General features: G+C 41.7%; 2 pseudogenes; one reads left to right on the forward strand and one right to left on the reverse strand.

Moving 5' to 3' along the window:
• Positions 1-415: 415 nt before the first annotated feature.
• On the reverse strand, positions 416-817 carry LOC142448789 (large ribosomal subunit protein eL34-like; annotated as a pseudogene).
• Positions 818-10154: 9337 nt separating this feature from the next.
• On the forward strand, positions 10155-10854 carry LOC142449115 (microtubule-associated protein RP/EB family member 1 pseudogene; annotated as a pseudogene).
• Positions 10855-12871: the final 2017 nt, after the last annotated feature.

A 12871-nucleotide genomic window follows, 5' to 3' on the forward strand; every position in this document is an offset into this window, starting at 1 on the left:
ATTGGTGGAATTGTAAAATATCACAACCACTGTGAAAAGCAATATAAGGGCCCTTTAAAAGGTAAATAAACATACAAAAAAAGTTAGCTAAAGAGATATCATACGACCAGTAATCCTACTCATATATATCTACTCTAGAGAAAAAAGGCCATCTCTCACTCTCTCTTTCTCTCTCTCTCTCTCTCTCTCTCTCTCTCTCTCTCTCTCTCTAACAAAAATTTGGAAGCAACTTTAATTCCCACTAACTGATAAATAAACCATGATGCATGGAATGATATGCAATATTAAAAAATAATGACAAATCCATGTAATATCTCACAACATAGATGAACCTATAAGTCAGTATCCCGAGTGAAATTAGTCACAAAGGGACAAATATTGCATGAGACTACTATTTTTTTTAACAGACCAAGTCATTTATTATTCAAACAAGCTTCATTTGTATTTATTTAGCCTTTTGACTCTGTGCTTGTGCCTTCAACACTTTCACCACGATTTTCTGCTCCTCAATCAGGAAAGCACACTTGATCCTGTCTCGGACACATTTAGTGCACATGGACCCACCATAAGCCCTGCTGACGTGTTTTTTTATTTTGGACAACCTCATGAGAACTTTGGGTCTCACAGCACGGACCCCTCGAAGTCGGCCTGGGCACACGCCACATGCAGATTTTGGCGCTTTCCCAACCTTCTTTGTATACAGGTAAACGATTCTGTTACCAGGGGTTCAGGACAGTCTAGTTTTGTTAGAGGCTGTGTTGTAGGACAGCCTACGCCGGTAGGTCAGACGCTGAACCATTTTGAATGCCTCCACACAGCGTCTCCAGAAGAGGAAGAACGAGACTACTATTATGAAAAGTCAAGGAAAAGTTTACTCACAGAAAGGAGCATTATTTGATGGTTACCAGGGATGGAGGAGGACAAGAAAATCACTAACTAGATAATAGACATGCCTAGGGGAAGGGGAAAACAGTATGCAATAAGGGGGAAGTCAACACATTACCAAGACAAAGGAAGACATTAGGAGATATGAAAAAATAAAAGGCAACCATAATAATATGCTAAAATAACAGGAATTACATTCAACAATTTATGTAAGCTGAACAAGTATGAGACGGTATATGAGGGTACACCCATATGTGGGTTTGGCAGAGAATATCTCTACATATATACTTGTGTGTGCTGTGATGACATAGCAGAGCACACAACTGTACGCACATTTCTCAGCCATAACTGAAGACTCTGATGGACTAAGTCAATGGGCTTGAAACATCGTCTTGAAACCATATGGGCTTAGGACCATAGTCTCAGGAGACAGGTAGGTTATCTGGCATAACATATTCCATTAATACAATGCTCTACACCCTGTTTGATGAATAGCAACTGTGATCTTAAAGGCTTGTGAGTGGCTATCTAAGATGCAGTGATTGGTCTCTTCCCATCTAGACCAAAAAGAGTGAAGAATAACAAAGTATCAAGGAAACAATTGGTCCAAAGGACTAATGAACTACACAAATCACACCATCCACTGAGACCTGAAGAACTAGATGGTGCCTGGATACCACTACCAATCACTTTGATATGAATCACAGTTGATATTTATTTATTTTGCTCAAAATTTGGAATCAAGAATGCAGGATGGCCTCAGTTGGACACTTTGTTTCTCACAGAGTTATTGTCCACTGAAGTCACTGGGGCTGGGTATCAATTTCCAACATGGTGCAACCATTCTCTTGCCACATATGTTATCTCAGCCTCCAAGGCCTTTTCATGCGTTTTGTCTTCTCACAACATAGGGCTTCTAACAGTGAGTGTCCCAAGACATAGAAAGTAAAAGCTGCCAATCTCTTAAGAGTTAATCTCTCTTTTTTTTATAAATCATTTTATTGGGGCTCGTACAATTCTTATCACAATCCATCCATTGTGTCAAGAACACATGTACATTTGTTGCCAAGATCATTCTCAAAACATTTGCCTTCTACTTGAGCCCTTAATATCAGCTGCTCATTTTCCTCCTCCGTTCCCACTCCCCCTACCTCATGAACCCTTCATAATTCATAAATTATTATTATTTTGTCATATGCTACACTGTCCAACGTCTCCCCCCACTCTCTGCTGTCCATCCCCCAGGGAGGAGGCTATACATAGATTCTTCTAATCAGTTCCCCATTTCTACCCCACATTCTCTCCACCCACCAGGCATCACCACTCTCACCACTGGTCCTGAAGGAGTCATCAGTCCTGGATTCCCTGTGTTTCCAGTTGCTATCTGTACCTATGTACATCCTCTGGTCTAGCCAGATTTTTAAGGTAGAATTTGGATCATGATAGTGGGGGGTGGGTGGGTGGAAGCATTTAAGAACTAGAGGAAACTTATATGTTTCATTGTTGCTACCCTGAACTCTGACTGGCTCATCTCCTCCCCACAACCCTTCAGTAAGGGGTGTCTGGTTGGCTACCAATGGGCTTTGAGTCTCCACTCAGCACTCATCCACATTTGCAATGATATGGTTTTTGTTCCTTGATGCTTGATGCCTGATCCCTTCAACAGCTTGTAGTCAGACAGGCTGGTGTGTTTCTTCCATGTGGGCTTTGATGCTTCTCAGCTAGATGGCCGCTTGTTTATCTTCAAGCCTTTAAGACCACAGATGCTATGTCTTTTGATAGCTGGGCACCATCAGCTTCCTTCACAACATTTGCTTATGCACACATTTTTCTTCAGCAATCGTGTCTGGAAGGTGTGCATCCTAGAATGCCAATTTAACAGAACAACATGTTCTTGAATTGAGTAAGTGCTTGAGTGGAGGCCCGATATCCATCTGCTGCCTTAATACTAAACCTATAAAAATATGCACATAAATCTGTTTCCCCACACTCTTATATAAATATATTTACATAGGTAAATTCCAGTCTTTAGACCTCTATAAATACTCTTTGCACCTAGTTCTTTCCTCTATTTCCTTTTACTTTCCTCTTGTCCCATTATCATGCTCAGCCTGCATTTGGATTTCAGTAATTTCTCTAGGTTACCTTCCTCTTGCTGAATCCCAACCAGCCTCTCACATCCTTCTTGCTACTGATTTTGAATGACTTATTGCTCCCGTTTCTGGGTTGGTCAGCACCATCTCTTTACCTCCTCCCCCCCCTCTCCCTTGTCCCCCCAGAACCACTGGTCCCATTGTTTTCTCTTCCAGACTATTCATCCAATCTATCTTATCTAGATAGATCTGTAGAGATAATAATATGCACCAAAAATCAAGCCATAGCAAGATAGGTGATGAGTGATGACATAGCAATGACAACAAAAAAAGAAACCAATTACCCATAGAAGAATAAATTAATTAAAAGGAAAAAAATTTAAAAAGAAAGAAAAACCTGTAAATAGATCAAGATATGATTTTTTATCTCTAGGCATGTCCTTCAGTCAGGTCCCATGGGATACCATGCTTTGCCCCAAGAGTCTGTCCTTTGTACTCCCTTGGGGGCTCCCTGCTCTGCTTCCATGGTTGCTCTGCCACATGCTTTTAGTGGTTTGCCTCAGTGTCACAGAGTCAGTCTGGGCCAATCCCAAACCTGAGTCTCCAGTGTTGTCCCCCTTAGGACTCTGGGCCATCAAGGGATGGCATGTCTCGTATTGGATCAGCCATATTGTCCACTCTGTCCATTGACTGTTCAGAGCAGGGATATCGTCCTCCAGGCCTGATGGGCCAGGATGTGCTCCACTCTCTCTTCCTCCCCCTTCATTTGCTCCAATTTTCTCTGATCAGACATGCCCCTCTCCACTAGCTGCAGCTTCAGTGCTGTCCTCTCAAATAAATTCTTCTGGGGGGAGGAGCAGTTGTTCACATAGCTGGTATGGGGGCCGAGCCCTCGGGCCCCTCCACTGGCTCCGCACTCCTTGCCAGCACACTGCATTCGTCTGGCACTGGCTTTATATCTGGTCCCTCTTTCCCTGTGGAGACACAAACGATACCCTCTGCTTGGGTGGGTCAGTGCCCTATTCCCCTGACACACATCTTTTTTTTCCTTTCCCCTTTCCTTCCTCCACCCGCATTTTATTTGGCCACCATATGTACCCCTGGATTTGGTCTGGCCCCTGCCATACTACCTGGACCTCACCCCTGGAGTGTTTGTATACAGTAGTTTTTTCCCTGTGCCACTTTTGCACTTACCTTTCTGTTCTCTCTTTTATATACATATAAATTTACCTCAGCAGACTCATGTTTTACTTGTCCCTTTATGCTTAGCTTACTTCAGTTAGCATAATTTCCTCCAGTTCTTCCCATGCGGCGATATGCTTCATGCGTTCATCACTGTTTTTTAGCGAGGCATAGTACTCCATTGCATGTATGTACCACAGTTTTTTAATCCATTCTATCTGTTGATGGAAATTTGGGTTGTTTCCAACTCCTTGTGATTGTGAACTGTGCCACAATGAACATTGGAGCACAGATGTCTGGCCTTGGTTAGTTTCTTGCGTCTTCTGGGGATATGCCCAGTAGGGGGATTGCTGGATCATATGGTAACTCAATTTCCATCTGTTTTAGAAATCGCCAAATCGATTTCCATAGTGGCTGTACATACCTACAGGTCCACCAGCCGTGGATGAGAGTTCCAGTCTCACCACAGCCCCTCCAACACTTGTTGCTTTCTGATTGTTTTTTAATTGGGCTATCTTTGAGGGTGTTAGGTGGTATCACGTAGTTGTTTTGATTTGCATTTCTCCTATGGCTAATGATTGGGAACATTTTCTCATATGTTTATTGGTCATTCAGATTTCAGATTTTGTGAAATTTCTGTTCGAGTACTTTGCCCACCTCCTCAGTGGGCAATTAGTTTTACTCTTATTGTAAGCTTGCAAAATATTGTATATTTTAGTAATAAGGCCTTTGTTCGATGTGTCATTGCTAAAGATGTTTTCACTGTCGGTGGACTCTCTTATTACTCTCTTGTTCAATTCTTTCTATGTACACAGGTGTCTTATCTTCAGTATATCCCACTTGTCTATTTGTGACTCCTCTGTATTTGTATCCTTCCCTATTTCTGATAGCCTATGTGTTCCCTGTGCCAAGATTCTCAGGTTTGTCCCAATTCCCGCATTGATGGCCATAATTGTTTGGGGTTTTATCTCAAGGTCTGTGATCCACCTTGAGTGTATTCTTGTGCGTGGAGTGAGGTAAGGGTCTTGCTTCGTTTTTCTGCAGGTAGATATCCATTTTTTCCCCAGCACCATTTATTGAAGATGGCATCTACTTCCCATTTAATGTTTTTTGGGCCCTTATCAAAGACCAGTTGCCTGTATGCTGATGTTTTTATTTCTGGGTCTTCAGCTCTTTTCCATTTGTCTGAATATCTGTCATTATGCCAGTACCACATTGTTTAAGTATCTTAAACAGGAATGCATGTTGGATGTTGTCGGATGCTTTTTCCACGTCTATCGATATTATCATGTGGTTCTTAGCATTTTTCCTGCCAATGTGGTGAATAATGCTGATGGTTTTTCGTATGTTGAACCATCCCTGCATCCCTGGTATGAATCCCACTTGGTCATGGTGAATTATTTTTTAATATGCTTTTGTATTCTATTGGCCAGTATTTTGTTGAGGATTTGTGCATTGATATTCATTAGGGATATTGGTCTATAGTTCTCGATTCTTGTGGCATCTTTGCACGCTTTAGGTATCAAAGTTATACTAGCTTCATAGAAAGAGTTTGGGAGTTTTCCATCTTTTTCTAATTCTGGAAGAGTTTGTATTGGATTGGTGCCAGTTCTTCTCTGAATGCTTGGTAGAAATCTCTAGTGAAGCCATCTGGCCCAGGGGATTTTTTGGTTGGTAATCCCTTGATTACATAGTCTATTTCTTCCATTGCTATGGGTCTGTTGAGGTTGTTGACATCCATCTGGGACAGTCTATGGAGAGATTGTGTTTCCAAATATTTGTCCATATCGTCCAAATTGTTGAATTCGTTAGAATATAGACCTTCACAGCACACCAACATGTGTGATCATAAAGGGCTGAGGGGACCAGGTTTCAAGCAACAAAGGTGGGAGAAAATATCATCGTAAATGAGGGGAGTGCATGGTGTGGACCCAGTGCCCATCTGTAGACAACTGGACATCCCTTGCAGAGGGGTAGTGGGGAGGAGATGAGTCACTCAGGGTTCAGTGTAGCAATAATGAAACTTACAACCTTCCTCTAGTTCTTGAACGCTTCCTCCCCCCAACAATCATGATCCCAATTCTACCTTGCAAACCTGGTTAGACCAGAGGATGCGCAGCAGTACAGTTGGGAACTGGAAACACAGGGAATCTAGGACAAATGAACTCCTCAGGACCAACTGGTGAGAGTGGTGATACCAGGAGGGAAGGGGGAGTAGAAAGGGGGAACCGATATCAGGGATCTACATATAACCTCCTCTCTGGGGGATGGGCAACAGGAAAGTGGGGAAAGTGGGTGAAGGGAGACTCCAGGCAGTGTAAGATAAGATCAAATAATAATTTATAAATTATTAAGGGTTCATGAGGGAGGGGGAAAGAAAAAAGGAAGATGACCTGATTCCAGGAGCCCAAGCAGAAGGTGAATTTTGAGAATGATGAGGGCAACGAATGTATAGGGGTGCTTTACTCAATTGATGTATGCATGGATTGTGATAAGAGTTGTATGAGCCCCAATAAAAATTTTTTTAAAATTTTTTTTAAAGAATATAGACCTTCATAGTAGTGTGTACCCTTTTGGTTTCATTAGGGTCAATTATAATGGACCCTGTTTCATCCCTCATCCTTGCAAATGTCGTTTGTTCCTTCCTTTCTTTGGTTAGGTTTGCCAGAGGTCTATCAATTCTGTTAACTCTTTCAAAGAACCAGCTTTTGTAGGCATTAATTTTTTCCATAGTTTGCTTGTTTTCCCTCTCCTGTATCTCAGCTCTGATTTTTATTATATCTATCCTCTTGATATTAGTAGGGTTGTTCTGTTGACTGCTCTAATTGGTATAATTTTTGTGTCGGCATATCATCCACCAGTCTCTCTTCCTTTTTAATGTGTGCATTTATTGCTATCAGCTTTCCTCTGATAAATGCCTTTGCTGTATCCCACAGGTTTTGGTATGTCGTATTTTCATTCTCATTGGTGTCTAGAAACTTCCTGATTTCATCTCTGATCTGGGTCAATACCCACTCCTTTTGCAATAGAGAATTGTTCATCCTCCAATTGTTTGCCCTTGTTTTCTTCACTGTCCTTCTGTTAATTTCCAGCTTTTCGGCACAATAATCAGAGAGAGATGTCTGTATAAGCTCTATGAGCTTGAATTTACTCACATTCGACTTGTGTCCCAGCATGTGATCTATTTTCAAATATGTGCCATGTGGGCTTGAAGAGCATGTGATTTTTTTTTTTTGCATATGGGTGGAAAGCACTGAAAATATCTCTATTAAGTCAAGTAATCCAATTGTGCTATTTAGATCTGTAGCCTCTTTGTTGAATTTCTTGCCCAATGTTCTGTCTTTTTCAGAGAGTAGTCTTTTAAAGTCACCAAATATAATTATTGAGCCTGTGCTCTCTTTTTTCATTTTTGAAGTGTTTGATTTACAAATTTCGCAGGTCTCTCATTAGGTGTATATATGTTTATTATGCTCACTGGTTCTCGGTCTATTGTTCCCTTGAGCATTAGATAGTGCCCCTCCTTGTCTCTTGTTATGCCCTGTATTTTGAGGTCAATTTGGTCATTTATAAAGATCGCTACCCCCTTTTTTTGCATTACCATTTGCTTGGTATATTTTTCTCCAGCCTTTAATTTTTACCCTTTTTTGTCTGTAAGCTTGAGATGAGTCTCCTGGAGGCAGCAGATCAATAGGTCATGTTTCCTGAGTCAGTCTGTTAGCCTCTGCCTTTAAATGCCTGAGTTCAGGTCATTGATATTCAGTGTTATTATATCCATATGTGTACTGTGTGGTGTCATCTTGTACCTTTTGTGTTGGATATTTTCCTATCTACCTATCTTATCCACTTGTTTTGTGTGTGTGGTTTGTGTTTGCCTTCTTTCCACTATTGAGCTGATGCTATCCCGGGGGCTGTTTCCTCTTTGTCGCCCTATTGGCGGAGTTGTCTTATTTTATGGTCTCTTTTTTGCCCTCGGTGAGTGTTGATCTTCTGCCCATAATGGATCTGCAAGGATCTTTTGCAGGGCTGGGTTTCTTTTCTTTTTATGTATTATTTGAAGTTGTCCCTGTCTGGGAAGACTCTTACTACTCCATCTGTCTTAATAGGTAATTTGGCTGGGTAAAGTATTCTTGGGTTTGCATTGTTTTCCTTCCATTTTTGGAAAATGTTGCTCCATATCCTCCTCTTCTTCATTGTTTCCACTGATAGAGCGGAACACACTCTTATTGGGGTACCTTTATATGTGACTGTTTGCTTTTCCCCAGTTGCTTTTATGATCTCCTTTTCCTCATAGTTGGATAATTTGACAAGTATGTGTCTTGGTGACTTCTTCTTGGGATGTAATCTGGCTGGTGTTCTTTCAGCCTCTTGAATGGTTGCTTGATTTTCATTTATTAAGGTGGGGAAGTTTTCCTCTAAGAATTCCCTTGCTATTTTCGCTGTTGACTTCTTTGTTGTGTCTTGTTCTGATAGCCCAATTATTCTAATATTGTTTCATTTCTATCATCAGACATGGCTCTCAAATTCTCTTCAGCTTCTTTAATTGTCTTATTTGACTGCTTTTCCCATTTGCTGAGGTCTGCTTGGTTATTCTCTAGGTTGCTGGTGTGTTCTCTGCATCTTCAAGCCTATTGGCAAGGTCTGTCAATTTGTCGCTGGATTCTGTTATTTCATCCTTTAACTCTTGTGTTTCCATTTGGTGTGTTGCCTTTATCTCTTCTATCATTTCATCTTTTTCTGCATTGCTTCCCTCGTATCCTGTATGATTTCAAGCAGCATTTTGAAAATTTCTTTTTGTGGCAGGTCAATATCTGCTTCTTCTATGCCTATTGTTGGGTTCATGACTTCTTCTGGCATTGTCTTCTGTTTCTCCTACTTTTTCGTTGAAGCTGTTAGAACTGGTTGCTGTTTGCGTGTTGTTTTAGAGGACCCTGGAGCCATCTTCCTGAGTTAAAGAGTCCTTGGATCTCTCTTGGGGGATTCGTATGAGTACTTCTATGAACTACCTGCCAGTAGCTGTACTGAGGGTTCAGGTTATCACTATATCTTCCTAGCCACCCAACATTCCGTAACTTGGAATGTGTGTTGGCTATTCCTCTCATATGACACTGGTCGGTTTGTTGTGGGCCCACGAAGGCATCGCTTCCCTGGCCGATCTTCACAGTTCTTGGAGCACCTCGGCTGGCCTGTGGTGCTTTTCTATGCAACTGTAGTGTTGAGGAGGGCGTGCGGGTAAGAGTCAATCTCTCAAACTGTCAAACTCCTAAGGCCTGGATCCAGAAACAGTCAGGGCATCATTTCCACCATATTCTACCCATCAAAGCAGTCACAGAGTCCCCATAGTTTCCAGAGGAAGAAACATAGCCTCAACCTCTCAGTAGGAGTGTAAGATTTTGTGACCATTTAAAATGTGTGGTGGTGATGAACCAACCAATTGTTCTCTTTACTGTTATAAACTATGGTATTTGAAATCAGAAGAATAGAATAGATGACATCTAGCTTCCTTCACTGATGTATTATCTTGGTCTCACTTCCTTCTCTAATTCTCAGCTTCTTATCTGTAAATACTCTAAGCCCTGTGTATTTCAAATTTTAGTACTTAATATTTGTGGATACATTTACATTAGAATCACCCTGAAAATTCGTGACACTAAGTAATTTTTCATTTGGTTGAGACAGTCATTGGAATCGTGTTTATTGTGTGACTAGTGAGCCTAATCAAATTATCAGTAGCTACAAGAGTAAATCAAAAAGAATTGCTACTAGGTTCCAGCTCATTCAAGTATGACTTCATTTCATACAAAGCAGATCATAAGTGGATGACTGCAGAGATGCTCTCTCAGTAATAGAGAATACACTGACCTCATTATTATTCTCATTAGAATACCTTTTCAAAAAAGTTCACATAGATGCACCAGAGGAAGGGTGTGAAGTTATCGGGAGGGTGGTTTGAATAAGCCAGTCTGGGCACTGGAGTTAGTTCAGTACAGAGGCGAGATGACAATGAATATATACTTGAAGTCAGTCACCAGCAATAACTTGTGTTGACATGACATGCTGGTTTGGATCAAGGAGTCTCTGCAGCTGAATCCTACAAAGTCAAAAACTTATGCTTACTTATTGCCAGCTTATGGACATGCTGTTTCCTGGCTCCGTTGCCTTAAAGAAAATGAAATCCCGAGCTAAGTTAGAACATGAATACATTCAGAATGTATTAAAAGCATGATTTTAAGACAGTATCATTGACAAAATAACTCCTGTGGATAAATGAGTCAAAGGGAAGTTTCAGGACAATCTTTAATTTGTTCTGTGCTTCAAGAAGTTTTTGATGCAAATTACTGTATATCTTGTAGCTTCCAGGCAAGGTCAGAAAAATGCAGTGGTCCCATCCCTGGTGACTTCAGCTCTGAATAAACTGAAGAAACCTCTATACATCAGCAGTGCAGCACCACAGAGGCTCACGTGGTAGGCTGGCCCCGGGTGTGGGGAGGCAGAATCCTGGTGTGGGCAAGTGAGGCAAAGCAGCAGTCACACTGATGCAGCAGGTCATCATACTGAAGCTAATCGTTGAAGATCTGGAAAAAAAGAATTCTAACAGGGGAAGCTGAAGAACATCAAACTGATTTGCCAGAACCAGGTGAGAAACTGTCCTGTGCTGCAGAGGATTGTGAACATCCTCTATGTCAGGAAAGTTTAGTGATGGCAGATGAGGTAGTCAGTTTATTGTGCCAACCAGGCCGATAAACACATGTGGGGTTAATTGAAGGGCGGAGGGATAAATGGCTCGCCTTTCTAGTTCTAGGGTCTCTTGCTTTCTGATGGTCAGACCAGGGTGCAGCTGCCTTAGCCAGTTCCCTGCTTCAGCTGGCAAGGCTCACTTCCTGCAAGACATTCCTGAGGAGAAGCCACATGGGCCTATCCCGATATAGCCCTGGGTGCTGGAGCAGCTGTTTGGAGACCCCTGCCAGTGCTGAGACACTTACACATTCACTGATTTGGTTTTCCTCCTGCAGTCGGTATCATTGTGTCTGCTTTGTGAGATGGAGGAGGACTTTGTGGACTGGTGTTGGACATATGGGTTAATGTTGGGCTTGTGGGCTTGGGCAGCACTGGGTTGGGATGTTTTCTTGATGTGCACTTACCCTTTATATAAAACTCTCTCTTATACATGAGTTTATGTGGATTTGTTTCTCTAATGTACCCAAACTAACACAGCAGGTGAAGGGGCCTGTAGGAGGAGCGGAAAAAGTATGAACAGCCTGGACCTGTGAAGCATCTTCTGAATTCTTCTGTCCAAACTCGAGCTTAACTATTCCCTTTTATGATTTATAGAAGACTCATTGTTTCCTTTTATTGAGCAAGCAGTTCCTCTTCTTGAAGTGCACTTTGCAGAAGCCCAATTCCTTTTTCCTTCACTTTGAGTTAGAAGCTTTTACCTTCTAGCAGAGCCATGTGAGTATCTGGCTCACCCAGAGAACAGAGGGACTGACTATGGGACTCACCATGCGGTTGTTGGAGATGGTGTCCACAGAGAAGCGTAATGACTGAGTTCAATTTTAAGGTAATGGGAAATCTTGGCTGCGAATGTTTAATAAGTAAATAATACCAGACAAGTATTTAAAATATGCTTCCATATTTCAAAATCACAGTGTGTAACCTACAGGAGATTTTGTGCATTTAGGCATTGTTTGGGAAGGAAGGTCTGAACTTTGAAACCTTTGTTTGGAATCTGCTGTCCATCGATCTTGTAGAGCTGCTGGAAGGAAGCCTTGCCATTGACCCAATATTAACGTCTTGAAGAGTTGCTTTGACCAAAAAAAAAGAGTTGCTCTGTAAAGATATTTAGTGTCACTATCCAAATATGGATCCCTGACAAAAACAAAAATCACGAAGCATTGTTGCCTGGATGGAGAGAGCTTGAGTCCCAGCCTTGAGGCATCTGAGGTGAAAAGCTTTTTTCCATGAGCATTTCTTCCTTATGAGTTCCTCAATTACCCCCCAAATTTCTATGTCTTGGGTTCTTTTTGGAGATAAGGTGTGTGCAGTTTGTCCATCTAATAAACTACTTTTGGGGGGCTGGCCCACATCCCTAGGATTTGAGTGGGTTCCAGGTCTCATTTTGCTGCCTTTTAAGTTTACATTTAATCTGTGTCTCTTCCTTGCTCCCTGGGGCTCATCTAGGTTGGCTCCTTCTTGTGTTCTGCTTAGAGTGGAAACAGCAGGCAGGTAATGCTGTGGCAAGTTCTCTCTGGGCCTCTGGACTTCCATCGTGACCTGGAGCTCTATAAGGCTCGGGGGATTTGGGTGGGGTGCCTGCTGGCCACAAACCTCTACTGGGACTGGAATACTTTGTCAGGGTACTAATCTCTTTGGAGATTAAAAAAAAATGTTAGTGTGGTACTACACGTTCATTTCCCTGTGCAGAGAATGCAGTACTATGCCTGACATAGTTATTACTACTTCAAACATCTCATTCTTTAACTCCTTTATTTGTTTTGCTCACAGCCTATTCCAGCTCTTTGGTGGAATTCTTTAAAAGGTGTACCACCCACTTCTGAGATACTTCCACCCTAGGTGTGTAGGTATTGATTTGTGTCTGGTGGTAGCTTGTCCTCCACTGTGTGTAAAAAACAGGTAATTCATGATCAAATTGTCATGTAATGCATGCTCTGTGTGGAATTTTGAGATTCCGTGATAAGAAATGCCAAAAAAGG

The sequence above is a fragment of the Tenrec ecaudatus genome, chromosome 5, assembly GCF_050624435.1.
Source record: "Tenrec ecaudatus isolate mTenEca1 chromosome 5, mTenEca1.hap1, whole genome shotgun sequence".
Classification (NCBI taxonomy): Eukaryota; Metazoa; Chordata; class Mammalia; order Afrosoricida; family Tenrecidae; genus Tenrec; species Tenrec ecaudatus.